General features: G+C 44.2%; 1 protein-coding gene and 1 long non-coding RNA gene across 3 annotated transcripts in view; one reads left to right on the forward strand and one right to left on the reverse strand.

Moving 5' to 3' along the window:
* The window catches only part of LOC105480006 (amyloid beta A4 precursor protein-binding family B member 1-interacting protein), a 129,413-nt gene extending 127,281 nt beyond the window's left edge, over window positions 1–2,132 (reverse strand). The window contains exons 1-2 of one of the 2 annotated variants that reach the window (XM_071070343.1): window positions 2,011–2,132; window positions 1,613–1,814 (exon numbers count right to left, since the gene is read on the reverse strand). The gene's annotated coding sequence lies outside the window, so the exon portion shown is untranslated. The remainder of the gene's footprint in view (window positions 1–1,612; window positions 1,815–2,010) is intronic. The other variant, XM_024792260.2, reaches the window with a different exon arrangement.
* A 95-nt stretch (window positions 2,133–2,227) lies between these two features.
* LOC105480005 (uncharacterized) lies at window positions 2,228–13,345 on the forward strand. The gene is made up of 3 exons (XR_986224.3): window positions 2,228–2,357; window positions 12,140–12,268; window positions 12,909–13,345. It is a non-coding gene; the product is annotated as an uncharacterized lncRNA (long non-coding RNA).
* Window positions 13,346–14,043: the final 698 nt, after the last annotated feature.

A 14,043-nucleotide genomic window follows, 5' to 3' on the forward strand; every position in this document is an offset into this window, starting at 1 on the left:
TGTTGATATTTCAGAATGTAAGAAAATCTGTTATCACGATTATAATTATTTTCTCCATTAAAAAAAAATTCATTATCAGCAATTCTAATGTTGCCAGTATTCCAGTTGGGACCAGTTCAAAGAATTATAGCAACTCCTCAATTGCTATTTTAAGGACAGACATAATGTAGTCCAATCATCTCATTTTACTGATGTTATCTGAAGTCCAGGGAGAAGTCATGCAAGTTAATCAAGATAATCCTTATCTAGTTGGGGCAGATATAAGAGCCAGAACCCAGGTCTCCCAAGTGCTAAGAAAAGACACAAATATGAGTAATTATTAATAGTTCAGGAATTAATAGTTTAAGTCATTATTAATAGTTTAAGGACACACATTATTAATAGTTTAAGGATGAAGTTAAATTTCTTAGACCTTTCACAACACATGTTGAGCAGACAGGAAATGCCACTAGAAGACGTTACAAAGTATTTCTCAGCAGATCCTTGCTAATTTCGCCAGCCAGCATCATCGTCCTGGCCCATGTGCCATCCATTATTCCAGTGAGGCCAGAGGGAAAATCGCTGCTCTAGGTTTATGAAAAACGACAAACTTTTCTTTTCTGAAATTTCTGTCTGGAGACCCAGATTTTAAAAAGAATACTAGCTAGTACCAGCGCCTTTGTTTAAACCACGTTATGCCACCAGAAAAAAACATCTCGAGGCGTAATAAACTAAGGGGCCTTTTTCTTGCGTTACTTTCCTCTAGTACTCCGTCTCGTTAAGGATCGCATGAAAAGTTCATTTTGTACCGCTGTGCCCTGAGTGGCTCTAGGAAACACATTTCACGTTCCACAGAGGTTTGAATGCTAAGAAATATCTTCCTGGAAGGAAAGTAAGAGGTACACCAGGCTAGGTCTTTGGCGGAACACCTGCGCAGAGATTCTTGGAGCCAACGGGACACCCTAGTTAGTTTCCTTCATTCTATAAAAGGCCCTCTGAATATCCATTTCAAGCCAAATTACGAAACTTATGCCTTGTGTCCAAATCTACCTTTATGGTATTTTAAAATGAAAACGAGAATAATTCAGGGGAAAACGTTGTTTTTAAAAAGAAGAAAGAGTTGTCCAAAAGTTTTAGAGGAAGGAAACTCTCTAAAATGCATCAGACGGCGAGCCACACTCAAATTCTCACACGGCTGGCATTTAATCTACAGTGCCCGAAAAGGCCCCTCAAGAATCCCTCCAGATTAGGGTAGATTAGGGCTCCTGGACCTGCTGACCTGCTGACCTGCTGGACGTGCAAGAGCTCATAGCAGTTCCCCGTTTGACCTTGCAGCAATTTCCTGGGCAGGAAATCTGTCAAATCTGATGCAATAGCTCGGGAAAAGGCAAGCCCGAACCCCAAACCCCCACACCCCGACCCTCGCGAGCCGAGTCCAGTGTGGAGATCAGCGGAGGGGACCCTGGGGACCCGCTGTGCTCGAGGGCCACGCCGGGGGGCGCGCGTTCACGAGGCCAGAGCCTGGAGCAGCGCCCGGCATCGGACCCCATGGGCTTGACGAACGGGTTCCTTACAGCCCCGAGGGGCCCGTGCTGGCGCTCCCAGGGCTCCCGGGACCCGGAGCGCCACTTACCTCGACTGCTCTGCCAGGCGCGGCGGGGCGCGGGAAGGCGGCGGGACTCTGGCTGGGAAAGCGAAGTGCGGTGCAGGCGGCCGCACCCGGGCTCCAGGTCGCTACCCCGGGGAGGAAGTGCTGTCAGCCCTGCCCTTCCCACGCAGCGCGCAGACGTGTGGCGCTATCCGAGCTGCTTTGCTCCGAGGTGCAAGGAGGGCCCCTGGTTAGAGACGGTGGGACAGACAAGCATTCGTGTACAGGACTCCGAGTTAGGGGCTGCTTTCTCCAACTCTTGGAGTCTGCGCCTGATTTTCTATCCCCCAGCCCACCCCTACTACACAACAACTTTGAAGGGATTTTTTTTTTTTTTTTAATTCTGGGAAACGTTGCGCCTTCCTCTCTCATCCCTCCCCTACCTGAGCCGCGCGCGCCCTTCTCTCAGGAGCGTCTCCTGGCGAATGGACCCATTTTGCAGCCTAGATGCAAGAGGGACTAAGGGACTTGGGGCCAAGTGATGGTTCCACCAAAGACTGAGAGGCCGATTTATGTTGCAACGGTCTGCCTAAGTGTTTACTTTAGCACTTTCTGGGCTTCCTCTTTTGGGCCGCTTGTGCAAGGCTTCCCGGCCGCCTGCAGCCCGCCCTCAGGGGACGTGGTGCAGGGCTAGACTGGCAACACGCGCGTCCCGGCCCGGAGTTCAGCTGTCTCTCGGGTGGGAGTGGAGGAAGGGCACACTGGGCAGAGGCCCTTTCTCAGCCATCAGGTTGGTAACCTCACCCTCTTCCGTCCTCCCCACGTTTAAACACGCTCAGTTGGCGGGCCGGGGTGTAGAGGAATGGCACTATCATGCATTGCTCGTAGAAATCCAAAATGGTCTGAACCTCGTGGAAGAGAATTGAGCAGTATCTATTTAACTTATGTATGGATTCGCCTTTTGACCCCGTCATCCCACTTCCAAGAGTGTAAAAACGAAGATCTGCTGATGAAAATAAGTAACGCACACGGCACAGGGCACTCATGGACTCACTATTTGCAATAGCAAAGGACTGGCTGGAAATAGCACCTGTCAGTTGGGAGTGGAGTTTCCTGAGAGAAAGTTGCTGGAGAGATCTGAAAATACGGAAGTTAAAATCAGTTATGATTTGTAAATGCGGTTGAATAACCCTCCTCTTCTCCTTTACAGCTGTGTTTTCAAAGGCTTATATGTCGGGGAAGGTGGTGGAGATACAAAGAAAGAAATTAGACGCATGTGTTAATTAGGCAATTTCAAATAGTTCTGTCATTTATTTAATGAGAAACTATTTCCTAAGCACCTACACTTCTAAGAACAATGAAAATAGAGGGAACAATTTCTGCTCTCATGCATGGTGCGTTCTATTTGGTAGACAGCAGACAATAAACAAATTAATATTTAACATGTCAAGGAATGTAAGTGTTTTTGAGGAAAGTTAAAAGCTGAGGGACAGAGAGTGATGGGCATGGTGATGGAGTGGCTATATTAGGGTAAATAAACGATAAATAAATAGAATATAAAATTTATGATTTTCTTGATAAGTTTCTTTTCTCTAGCTTTCTTTATTGTAAAAATACAGTATTTATTTAAATACATATAATATGTGTTAAGTGACTGTTTATGCTATCAGTAAGGCTTCTGGTCAACAGTAGGCTATTCGTGGTTAAGTTTTGGGGGAGTCAAAATTATACATGAATTTTCAACTGAGCGGTAGTTTGGTACTCCTGAAACCTGGCATTGTTCTGTTACAGTAGGTAGCTAGTCAGGCATGAGCAGGGCAGGAGAGGGCTCCCCTCATCCCCTACCAGGAATGTCAGGTGACCATCAGGTGATGATCAAGCGGTTGTTATCGCTAAAATAATAATTGGACATAGCCAATTATTAGCCTTACAGATAACATAGTCGATTAACACATATTATATGTATTAAATACTGTATTTTCATAATAAAATAAGTTAGAGAAAAGAAACTATTATTAATAAAATCATAAGGAGAGAAAATATATTATTTATTTATCCTAATTAATATAGCACCAGGGAAAGGCAGTCTCCCAATAGATAGAAACACCTGAAACTGGTGTTTCTGTCTGATAAGTGACACTTGAGCTAGATCTAAATGGCATGAGAGATTAATCCACATTGGGTTCTTAGATGGGAATATTCCAGGCCGAAGGAACAGCACATTCAAAGACCCTGAGTTAGAAGAGCACTTAAGATATTGGAAAAACACCAAGAAAGTTAGTACGGCTGAGCAGAGTGAGATGGGAGGGACAGATAGGAGATGGGATCAAAGAGGAAATGGTGCCCAGATTTTGTGTTATTTGGGAGCTGTGGAAGAGAATTTGATGTGAGTGAGATGGAAAGCCAGTGGAAGGTTCTGAGCAGAGTTGTAAGTGCCACATAGAATGTAAAATCAAACAATGAGAATGACTTTCGTGGGGCAGGGAAAGTGGTCAAGGATCAGATCACCTCTTTACAAAGTAATGAGAAGGGGCAGCCATTCAGAAACTTGGGAAAGGATTCTAAGAGAAGGAAGAGCAAGAAGAGGGGTTGAGATAGGAACACAGGAAGTTCAAAAGAAGGCAGGCCAGTGTGCCTGGAATGTTCTTAAAGAGTAGGGCAGCGATAGTGGATGGGGACAGACAGGTAAGCAGGTACCAGAACAAGCAGAACCTTGTAGCCAGCGTTGAGAACTTCAGGTTTTATTCTAATTGCAATGGGGGGCTACTGGAATGTATTTAGCAACTGAGTGCAGGATTTGACTTAAGCAATAAGCCATCCTGCCAGTTGGTGATTGTTCGGAAAATCGATTGAAGCAAGAGAAGAGAGATTGCTCAGAGGCTGTGGTCATAGTCCAGATAAAAGATGATAGTAGCTTTATTAATATTCTAACAGTAGAGATGGTGAGAAGAGTTTGGAATCAAGATATAGTTTTCAAAATAAAACCAAGGCTTGGCACAGTTGCTCGTGCCTGTAATATCAGTGCTTTGGGAGGCCAAGATGGGAGGATTACTTGAGGCCATGAGTTCAAGACTAGCCTGGGCAACGTAGCAAGACCCTGTCTCTACAAAAATGGGTGAAAAAATTAGCTGGGCATGGTGGCTTATGCCTGTGGTTCCAGTTGCTTGGGAGACTGAGGCAGGAGGATTGCTTGAGCCCAGGAGTTCAAATCTGCAGTGAGCTATGATGATGCCACTGTACTCCAGCCTGGGCAACAGAGCAAGACTATTTAAAAAAAAAAAAAACAAACAGAAAAAACACCTAGCACAGTAGAACCAATAGCTTTTGCTGATGAGTGGGCTGGGAAATGGGGTGGGAGTAAGGGAGTGGCAGAGGGATTGGAAACTGAATGGAAACCGGTATGAATGGAGTTATGGAAGGTCTGGTTAGAGGTAAGGTCAGTAGGGGCAAACCATGTTGGGTCATGTGGAGTACGTCAAGAATTATTTTCTCATCCTAAGAACAATGAGAATATATTAAATAATATTTTAAGCTGGCAAATGATGGGATTTATGCTTCAGGAAAATCACTCTGGCTATAATTTGGGGAACTGATCAGCTGAAGAAAAGAATGGGTGCAGGAAGACTTCTGAGCTAAGTTGGGAAAGAAAATACAATTGGCCTTTGAGCTACTAGCAGCAGAATATATCTGAGACATGGCACCAGAGTATGTTAGCTTTGGTGAAACCCTATGGGTCTGTAGCGACCTGATTTCTTGCCTCCTCAAAAGCAAGAATTCAACTGAGGGGCATAAGGCAACTGAAGAGATTGAGGCAAGCTTTAGAGCAGGAGTGAAAGTTTATTAGAAAACTTTAGAGCAGTAACAAAAGAAAGTAAAGTACCCTTGGAAGAGGGCCAAGCGGGTGACTTGAGAGAAGCGCGCTGTTTGACTTTTGACTTGGGGCGTTACACACTGACATGCTTCAGGGTCTTGTGTTCCTCCTCCCGATTATTCCCATGGGGTGGGCTGTCCACGTAAGCAGTGGCCTGCCAGCACTTGGGAGATGAGCATGCGCAGTGTGTTTACTGGAGTTGTATGCATGCTCACTTGACATGTTCTTCCCTTACCAGTCAAATGTTCCTGGAAGGTCATTTGCCAGTTAAACTCCACCATTTTACCTCTTAGTGCACATGCTTGAGCCCACTCGCCCATCTCCTGAGATCTTATCCAGAAGATGCTGATCACCAGTTTCAGGTGTTTCTATCTATCGGGAGACTGCCTTTCCCTGGTGCCGTCTGCGATCAATTATTATTTTAGAGAGACAGTTAACAATCCCCTGACCATCACCTCATAGTCGCCTGACATTCCTGGTAGGGGGTGAGGGGAGCCCTCTCCTACCCTGCTCATGCCTGACTAGCTACCTACTGTAACAGAACAATGCTAGGTTTTAGGGGTACCAAAGTGCTGCACAGTTGAAAATCCATGTAAAACTTTTGACTCCCCCAAAACTTAATTACCAATTGCCTACTGTTGACCAGAAGCCTTACTGATAACATACAGTCGACTAACACATATCATATGTATTAAGTACTGTATTTTTACAATAAAGTAAGCTAGAGAAACTGTTATTAACAAAATCATAAGAGAAAATAGATTTTCTATTTATTTATTTTTTATTTATTTTCAGAGTCAGTCTCACTCTTTTCCTGGACTAGAGCGCAGCGGTGAGATCGTAGCTCCTTGTAACCTCAAACTCCAGGGCTCAAGGGATCCTCCTGCCTCAGCCTCCTGAGCAGCTGGGACTATAGGCATGCACCATCATGTCCAGTTAATTTAATTTAATTTAATTTTAAATAATTTTTTGTAAGATGAGGTCTTGCTATGTTTCCCAGGCTTGTCTCAAATTCCCAGCCTCAAGCGATCTTCCTGCCTCCGTCTCCCAAAGTGCTGGGATTACAGGCATGAACCACTGTGACTGACCTCATATTTACCATTTATTTAGTGAAAGTGGATCATCATAAAGGTCTTCATCCTCATCTTCTTCACGTTACTCAACTTTAGGAGGAGGAAGAGGAGAGGCTGATCTTGCTGTTTCAGGGGTGGCAGAAGCAGAAGGAAATCCAAGTATAAATGGACCCATGCAGTTCAAACCCATGTTGTTCAAGGATCAACTGTATAATGGTTTTGACTAGGTTGGCAGCAGTGGAAATGGGAAGAAATGGGTGAACCTGAGAGATATTTAGAAGGTAGTTGGCCAGAGATTAAGAGGACTGGATATAGGCAGAGGGAGAAGAGTGGGGGAGGCAAGGATGACTCCTAAGAATCAGGTTTATGTGATGGTGGCTGACAGTCCCATCATCAAGATGGGGAACTCTGGAAGAGGAGCATTTGGGCAGGGGAAGATAGTGAGTTTTATTGCTTGCAAGTTGAATTTGACAAATCTTTAGGACATCCAAGGGGAGACTTCAAGTAGAGAATTGTATATAAGAATCCTTTGCCCAGAGAAGTGTGGTTCAGAGTTAGAGATATACATTTTAAGTAATCATCATATAGGTGGTGATTTATGAGTTTGCATAGAGAGACGATGGTGTGGGACGGAACAGAGGCCTCAGGCTAAGCCTTAAGGAACTCCACTGTCCAAAGCAAAGGACACAGAGCCCACAAAGAACACAGAGGGAAGAGCGTTAAAGGGGTGGATGGAAAACCAGGGCAAAGTGCTGTGGAAGCCACAATGTGGGAGGATGTGGTCAGCCATATCCAGAGATGTTGCAAGGACAAGTTGGACAAGACGGCAACATGGTAATTGGCTTTAGCAATGTTAGTGACCTCAGAAACCAATTGTAATAGCGTGATGGGGCTGGAGGCCAAAGTGGGTTGAGGAGTGAATAGGGTGTGAAAAAATGAAGATGGTGAGCAAAGCAACACTTGTCAATAGTTTGCCTATTGTATTGATCTGTTCTCACACTGCTAATAAAGACATACCTGAGACTGGGTAATTTATAAAGAAAGGAAGTTTAATTGACTCATAGTTCATCATGGCAAGGGAGCCCTCACAATCATGGTGGAAGGGAAATGAGGAGCAAAGTTACGTCTTACATGGCAGCAAGCAAGAGAGCATGTGCAGAGTAACTCCCATTTATAGAACCATCAGATCTCATGACACTTATTCACTATCATGAGAACAGTATGGAAGAAATGGTTGCCATTATTCAGTTATCTCCACCTGGACCTGCCCTTGACACGTGTAGATTATTACAATTCAAGGTGAGATTTGGGTGGGGACACAGCCAAACCATACCACCTATGAAGAGGGGAAAGGGGACAGGGAGGCAGTGGTTGGGGGATATGAAATTGAGAAAGATTTTATTTATTTACTTACTTTATTTTTATTTTATTTTATTTTATTTTATTTTATTTTATTTTATTTTATTTTATTTTATTTTTAGAGACAGGGTCTTGCTCTGTTGACCAGGCTGGAGTGCAGTGGTGCGATCACAGCTCACTGCAGCTTCTAAGTCCTGGGCTCAAGCGATCCTCTCACCTCAGCATCCCAAAATGCTGGGATTATAAGCATGAGCCCCACTGTACCCAGCCGTTTATGTATTTTTTAAAATGATTTTCAAACAGGAAGAATTGAGATGAGAGTGAGGAGTTGACATTAACAAGAGAGTAGAAATAATTGATGGTGAAAAGTTTTCAAGATGGAGGAAGTGGGTTGAGTCCAAATGTAGGTAAATGAATGGGCCCCTAGATAAGAGAAAGGAGACCTCCTTCATTTTACTGGAAAGGCAGAAGGGTGGGTTTGGAGTAGATAAGGATTTTCTTTCATATGGCTGTAAGATAAGGAAATTCTAATCTAAAGCCTCTGTTTTCCCTGTGAGAAGCAGGGTCATCTGCTGAGAGTGAACTATGAGGTAGGCCAGGCATGAATTTGGGGAGATGGAGAAAGTTTGATAAGGTCATTGCAGAGAATGGGAGAGAGAGATGATCAGAAACATGTTATGGGATTTCCAGGCAGACTGCGCGTCCGTTTGAAACTGGCGATCATGAATTAAGGTGGAAGCCATCTGCTCGGTTGTGCCTCTCTCCTGCAGGGCTAGGTTTGGAGAAAGTGTGGCCGCCACGGGAGTGGCCAAACAAACCAGATGGAAGGATGGGAAATTGTGGTCAGAAGGTAGGCAGGGTGAACTTGCTTCTGGAGGTAGTGAGATAACGGGTGCTGACGTAGTCCAGGGGTGACCGTGGGCCTGCGTGGCTGAGATGACCAAGGAAATGAGAGGCTAAGGGGCTATGCGCATAATCCCAGCTAACTGTTTAAGTCAGTCAGTATTGGGGTGGCCACATCATTTATTATCTCAAGACTGGGACACTTTTGAGAGTACCAAATCTCCAACTGGATAGGAAGCTAAGAAACAGTTGTAGGCCACGTGCAGTGGCTCACACCTGTAATTCCAGCACTTTGGGAGTTCAAGGCAGGAGGATCGCTTGAGTCCAGGAGTTTGAGACCAGCCTGGACAACACAACAAGACTATCTCTACACAAAATAAGAAATTAGCTGGGTGTGGTGTGTGTGCCTGTAGTCCCAGCTACTCAGGAGGTTGAGGTGGGAGGATGGCTTCAGCCTGGAAGTCTGAGTCTGCAGTGAGCTGTGTTCATGCCACTGCAGTCACCCTAGGTGACAGAGCAAGACCCTGTCAAGAAAAAAAAAAAAAAAAGACAGAAACAGTTATAATTCATGACTGTCTCAGGCAAACAGAATGATGACAGGATTTAAGGTCATCTTAAAGGGTGACAGGGAGTCACGTGTCAGGGTTTTGAAATAAGAAAGCAGAAATGGATTGTTTAGCTAAGTGGCATGAGCCTCAAAAGGGAAAGCTTTTTTCGTTTGCTTTTAGTTTTGTTTTTAATAAAAAGATTAGTCAATTATGATTTGCAAGTAGCAGTGAGGAACATGGAGAACAACAAACCCACCTTCCAAACTTAAGGTGGCTGGAATTTAAGAGAATAAACCACTTTGTTTTGAGAAAGCTGCAGTGGAAATGGTGTCCTCAGGGCAGAGTTAAAGCCTGAGGTTAGCAGAACACTCCAGAAATAGCTTCAAGATACAGGAGTGGCAAGAAAGAGTTTGGGAGGTGGGGAAGAGAATGACCCATGGGGCCATGAACACAGATGAAGAGCCCATCATAAAGATGAGGGTGTGGGGGAAAAACCCCCAGGTGACTTTCTATTTGGAGAGTGACCAATGAAAACAGACTTCAGTCAGACGCAGTGGCTCACATCTGTGATCCCAGCACTGTGAGAGGCTGAGACAGCCAGATCACTTGAGGTCAGGAGTTTGAGACCAGCTTTGCCAACATGGTGAAATCCTATCTCTATTAAAAATACAAAAATTAGCGTGGTAGTGCATGCCTGTAATTGCAGCTACTCAGGAGGTTGAGGCAGGAGAATCTCTTGAGCCCAGGAGGCAGAGGTTGCAGTGAGCTGAGATTGCATCACTGCACTCCAGCCTGGGTGACAGAGCAAGACTCTGTCTCAAGAAAATAAAAGCAGAATTCCTTAGGTATCTTGGAAGAAGATGGCTAGTGGCTAAAAGATGTGTGCTATGGAACTGTAAAGAAACTCAGTCTACATTGAGTTGGAATTTGACTGTCTCACTACCTCATTCTGTTGGCAAGACCATCAAATCCAACATGTATTCTGGTCAATCTCTTCCTGGCCAGATAACATTCACCTTCTGTAAGGGGACCTGGGTTGACTTGAAATCAGAATCCTGCAACCTTTTTCTTTTTCTTTCTTCTTCTTCTTCTTCTTCTTTTTTTTTTTTTTAACAGATACTTTTTCTTTAGTTTAGCATTTTATAAAGCTTTGTCCATTTATTTTATTTGACTTGACCTCAATTGTAGTTGATATTAGTTTCTGATTTAAATATCTAGCTTATTTTTAAAAATTTAACTTGTATGCCATCTGGAGTAGACTGTATTTCCCAAAGATAGCCGTGGCCACATCTTCCTTTCCCATTAAGAGGTAGGATCTATTTCTCTCCCTCTCCCTTGAATGTACTTTGACTGATAGAATAGAGTAGAAGTGATGGTGAACATAGCACTTAAATCCTGCCTCTTCTGGCCTTGAGCAGTCATGAAGAAGTCCTGACTACTACGTTGGCAATGAAGCCACATGGTGGGGCATGGAGGCATCAGATGTGAAGTGAAGACACCATTTTCAACACCCAGCCCCAGGAAGACTTCAGATGATTCCAGTGCCAGCTGTTCTCTAAATACAACTGCATAAGAGACCAAGGGAGAACCATCCTGCTGAGCCTCATATCCCTGAGAGCTGATGATAAATGGCTGTCATAAGCCTCTAAGTCAATGGTCTCCCAGGGACTAAGTTCATGGCACCAGGGACTGGGTTCGTGGAAGATAATTTTTCCAGATTGGTGGGGGGTGGGGGGGATGGTTTCAGGATGATTCAAGTGCGTTACATTTGTTGTGCACTTTATTATTATTACATTGTAATTTATAATGAAATAATTATACAACTCACCATAATGTAGTATCAGTGGCAGCTCTAGGCTTTTCCTGCAACTAGATGGTCCCATCTGGGGGTGTTGGGAGACAGTGACAGATCATCAGACATTAGATTCTCATTAGGAACTCACAACCAAATCCCTCACATGCACAGTTCACAATAGGGTTTGTGCTCCTATGAGAATCTAACGCTGCCGCTGATCTGACAGGAGTCAGAGCTCATGCAGTAATGCAAGTGATATGGTTTGGCTGTGTCCCCATCCAAATTTCATCTTGAATTGTAGCTCCCATAATCCCCACATGTCATGGGAGGGACCTGGTAGGAGGTAACTGAATCATGCAGGTGGGTTTTTCCCGTGCTGTTCTCATGATAGTGAATAAGTCTCATGAGATCTGATGGTTTTATAAGGGGCAGTTCCCCTGCACATGCTCTCTTGCCTGCCACCATGTAAGATGTGCCTTTGCTCCTCCTTCGCCTTCTACCATGATTGCAAGGCTTCCCCAGCCACGTGGAATCATGAGTCCATTAAACCTCTTTTTCTTTATAAATTACCCTGTCTCAGGTATTTCTTAAGGGCAATATGAAAATGGACTAATACAGTGAGTGATGGGGGGCAGCTGTAAATACAGATGAAGCTTCACTCGTTTATCCACTGCTCACCTCCTGCTGTGTGGCCTGGTTCCTAAGAGGCCACGGATGGGTACCAGTTTGTGGCCTGGGGCTTGGGGACCCCTGCTCTAAGTGTTGGTTTCTTCACAGAAGTAGACACCCAAGACACCATCCTGGGTATTTGTGCGTCTCACTTTTTCTGTCACAGTCAAGTTTCAATGCTTTAACTTTTTAAATATTATAAACTGGCAATAAAAAATAACTCTGCTCATGATTTCGATTTTAACCACATCAGGGATATATAATTAGTATATTTTTACTAATTACATGTTTTACATATAGTGAATATATTTTCTCTTGCCTGTTAACAAGATCCTCCCTCTACCTGCCTCCTTACCTGCTACTTGTCCCTGACCTTTGTTTGAAGCCAACTCTTCTTTCTCTCACACACTCCAGAGGTAGTCAGCGGGAGGAGAACGAGAAAAGAAAGGATGAAGACCAGCAGCAGGATGAGAGGAGTGGAGAAGACATGAGAGAGTTCAAGAAGGCTTAGGAGAGAATCTTTGATGGGGAGCTAAGAGCAAGGTGAGGAGAAAAGGGTTCGAGGGAAACTGCAGGATATGAGAAGGGTGGAGGTGAGAAGAAAGGGAGGAAGGGGGTTTTAAGAAGTATGGACTTGGTCTAAAATTAAATTGGCTGCTGGTTTCTTTGCACAGACACTGCACAGAGGCTGTGCCCATGGGAGGGGGCCCAGTGTTAGTCAGGGCACTAAATAAGCATTAAATTCGTGAAACTCTGAGATAAACATTTGGTGCTTGAACAAGGCAGGGGTTAGGTGAACCGACCTCTGTGCAGTTGAAAATTCCACACGTAACTTTTAACTCCCCCAAATCTCCACTGCTAACAGCCTACTGTTGATCAGAAGCCTTACCGATAACATAAAGAGTTAATTAACACATATTTTGTATGTTATATGTATGACATACTGTATTCTTACAATAAAGTAAGCTAGGGAAAGGAAAATGTTAAGAAAATCATAAGGAAGAGAAAATATATTTACATGACTTAGCCACTCCACCCATCTCTATATGCACAAATATTCTAACTTTTGGAAATTATATTTTCTGAATGTTTGCCACCATTTCAATAAAATGATATCTGCTCTTGAAAAAAATGTTAATAAAATAATATCTGCCCTAGAAGCTGATTATCCAACCTTTATTAGGTTCATCAAGTGGAAGTGGACCATCATAAAGGTCTTCATCCTCATCATCCTCACGTTGAGCAGGCTGAGGAGGAGGAAGAGGTCTTGTTGTTTCAGGGGTGGCAGAGGCAGAAGAAAATTCATGTATAAGGCTGGGTGCAGTGGCTCACACCTGTAATCCCAGCACTTTGGGAAGCTGTGGCAGGTGGATCACGAGGTCAAGAGATCGAGACCATTCTGGCCAACATGGTGAAACCCCGTCTCTACTAAAAACACAAAAAGTAGCCGGGTAGGGTGGCGGGCGCTTGTAGTCCCAGCTACTCGGGAGGCTGAGGCAGGAGAACGGCGTAAACCTGGGAGGCGGAGCTTGCAGTGAGCTGAGATCGCACCACGGAACTCCAGCCTGGGTGACACAGCGAGACTCGTCTCGAAAAGAAAAGAAAAGAAAAGAAAAGAAAAGAAAAGAAAAGAAAAGAAAAGAAAAGAAAAGAAAAGAAAAGAAAAGAAAATGCACGTGTAAATGGACCCATGCAGTTCGAAGGCATGTTGTTCAAGGGTCAACTGTATATGCATACACTGTCTCTCCCTAGAGCATGTGTCTGTAAACCAGTTATCATGACTACCTAGTATAATTGATTAAAAGTACAAAACACATGGGGATTGTTTGATTTGCAAGGATCAAAATCCGTTCAAATGGGCTCAAGCCAAAAGGGAAGTTATTGGAGAGAAGCTCTGATAGCTCATGGAACAGCAGGAAGGATAGCCAGGTCTTGAGGGACAAGACCAAGAACTCCAGGACCCCCAGGGAGTCTCTCCATCTCTCTTTCTTTGTGTGCTTACATGATTGATATCTAATATTCTCTAATATTCTCTGCCCAACCTTTTTATCCTTTTTCTGCAGATCAGCTTTCTCTGGTCTACCACAGCCATTGCCCTGGATCAGGTTTCCTGGACTCCAGACTTGTGGAGATGGAGATGGTGCAGAAAGTTCCCTAGGAGAGCTTTCAGGAAAAATATCTGTAACGTAGGGCAGGAAGAAGGATTGCATCCTGGGAGAAATTAAACTATGGTGCAGCAGCAACGGAGTCCCCAGCCAATTCTTCAGGGAGTTCTAGGCCATACCTTTTAACTGCTCCCGTTGACCAGCCATTGGATG

Source organism: Macaca nemestrina, chromosome 9 (assembly GCF_043159975.1).
Source record: "Macaca nemestrina isolate mMacNem1 chromosome 9, mMacNem.hap1, whole genome shotgun sequence".
Classification (NCBI taxonomy): domain Eukaryota; kingdom Metazoa; phylum Chordata; class Mammalia; order Primates; family Cercopithecidae; genus Macaca; species Macaca nemestrina.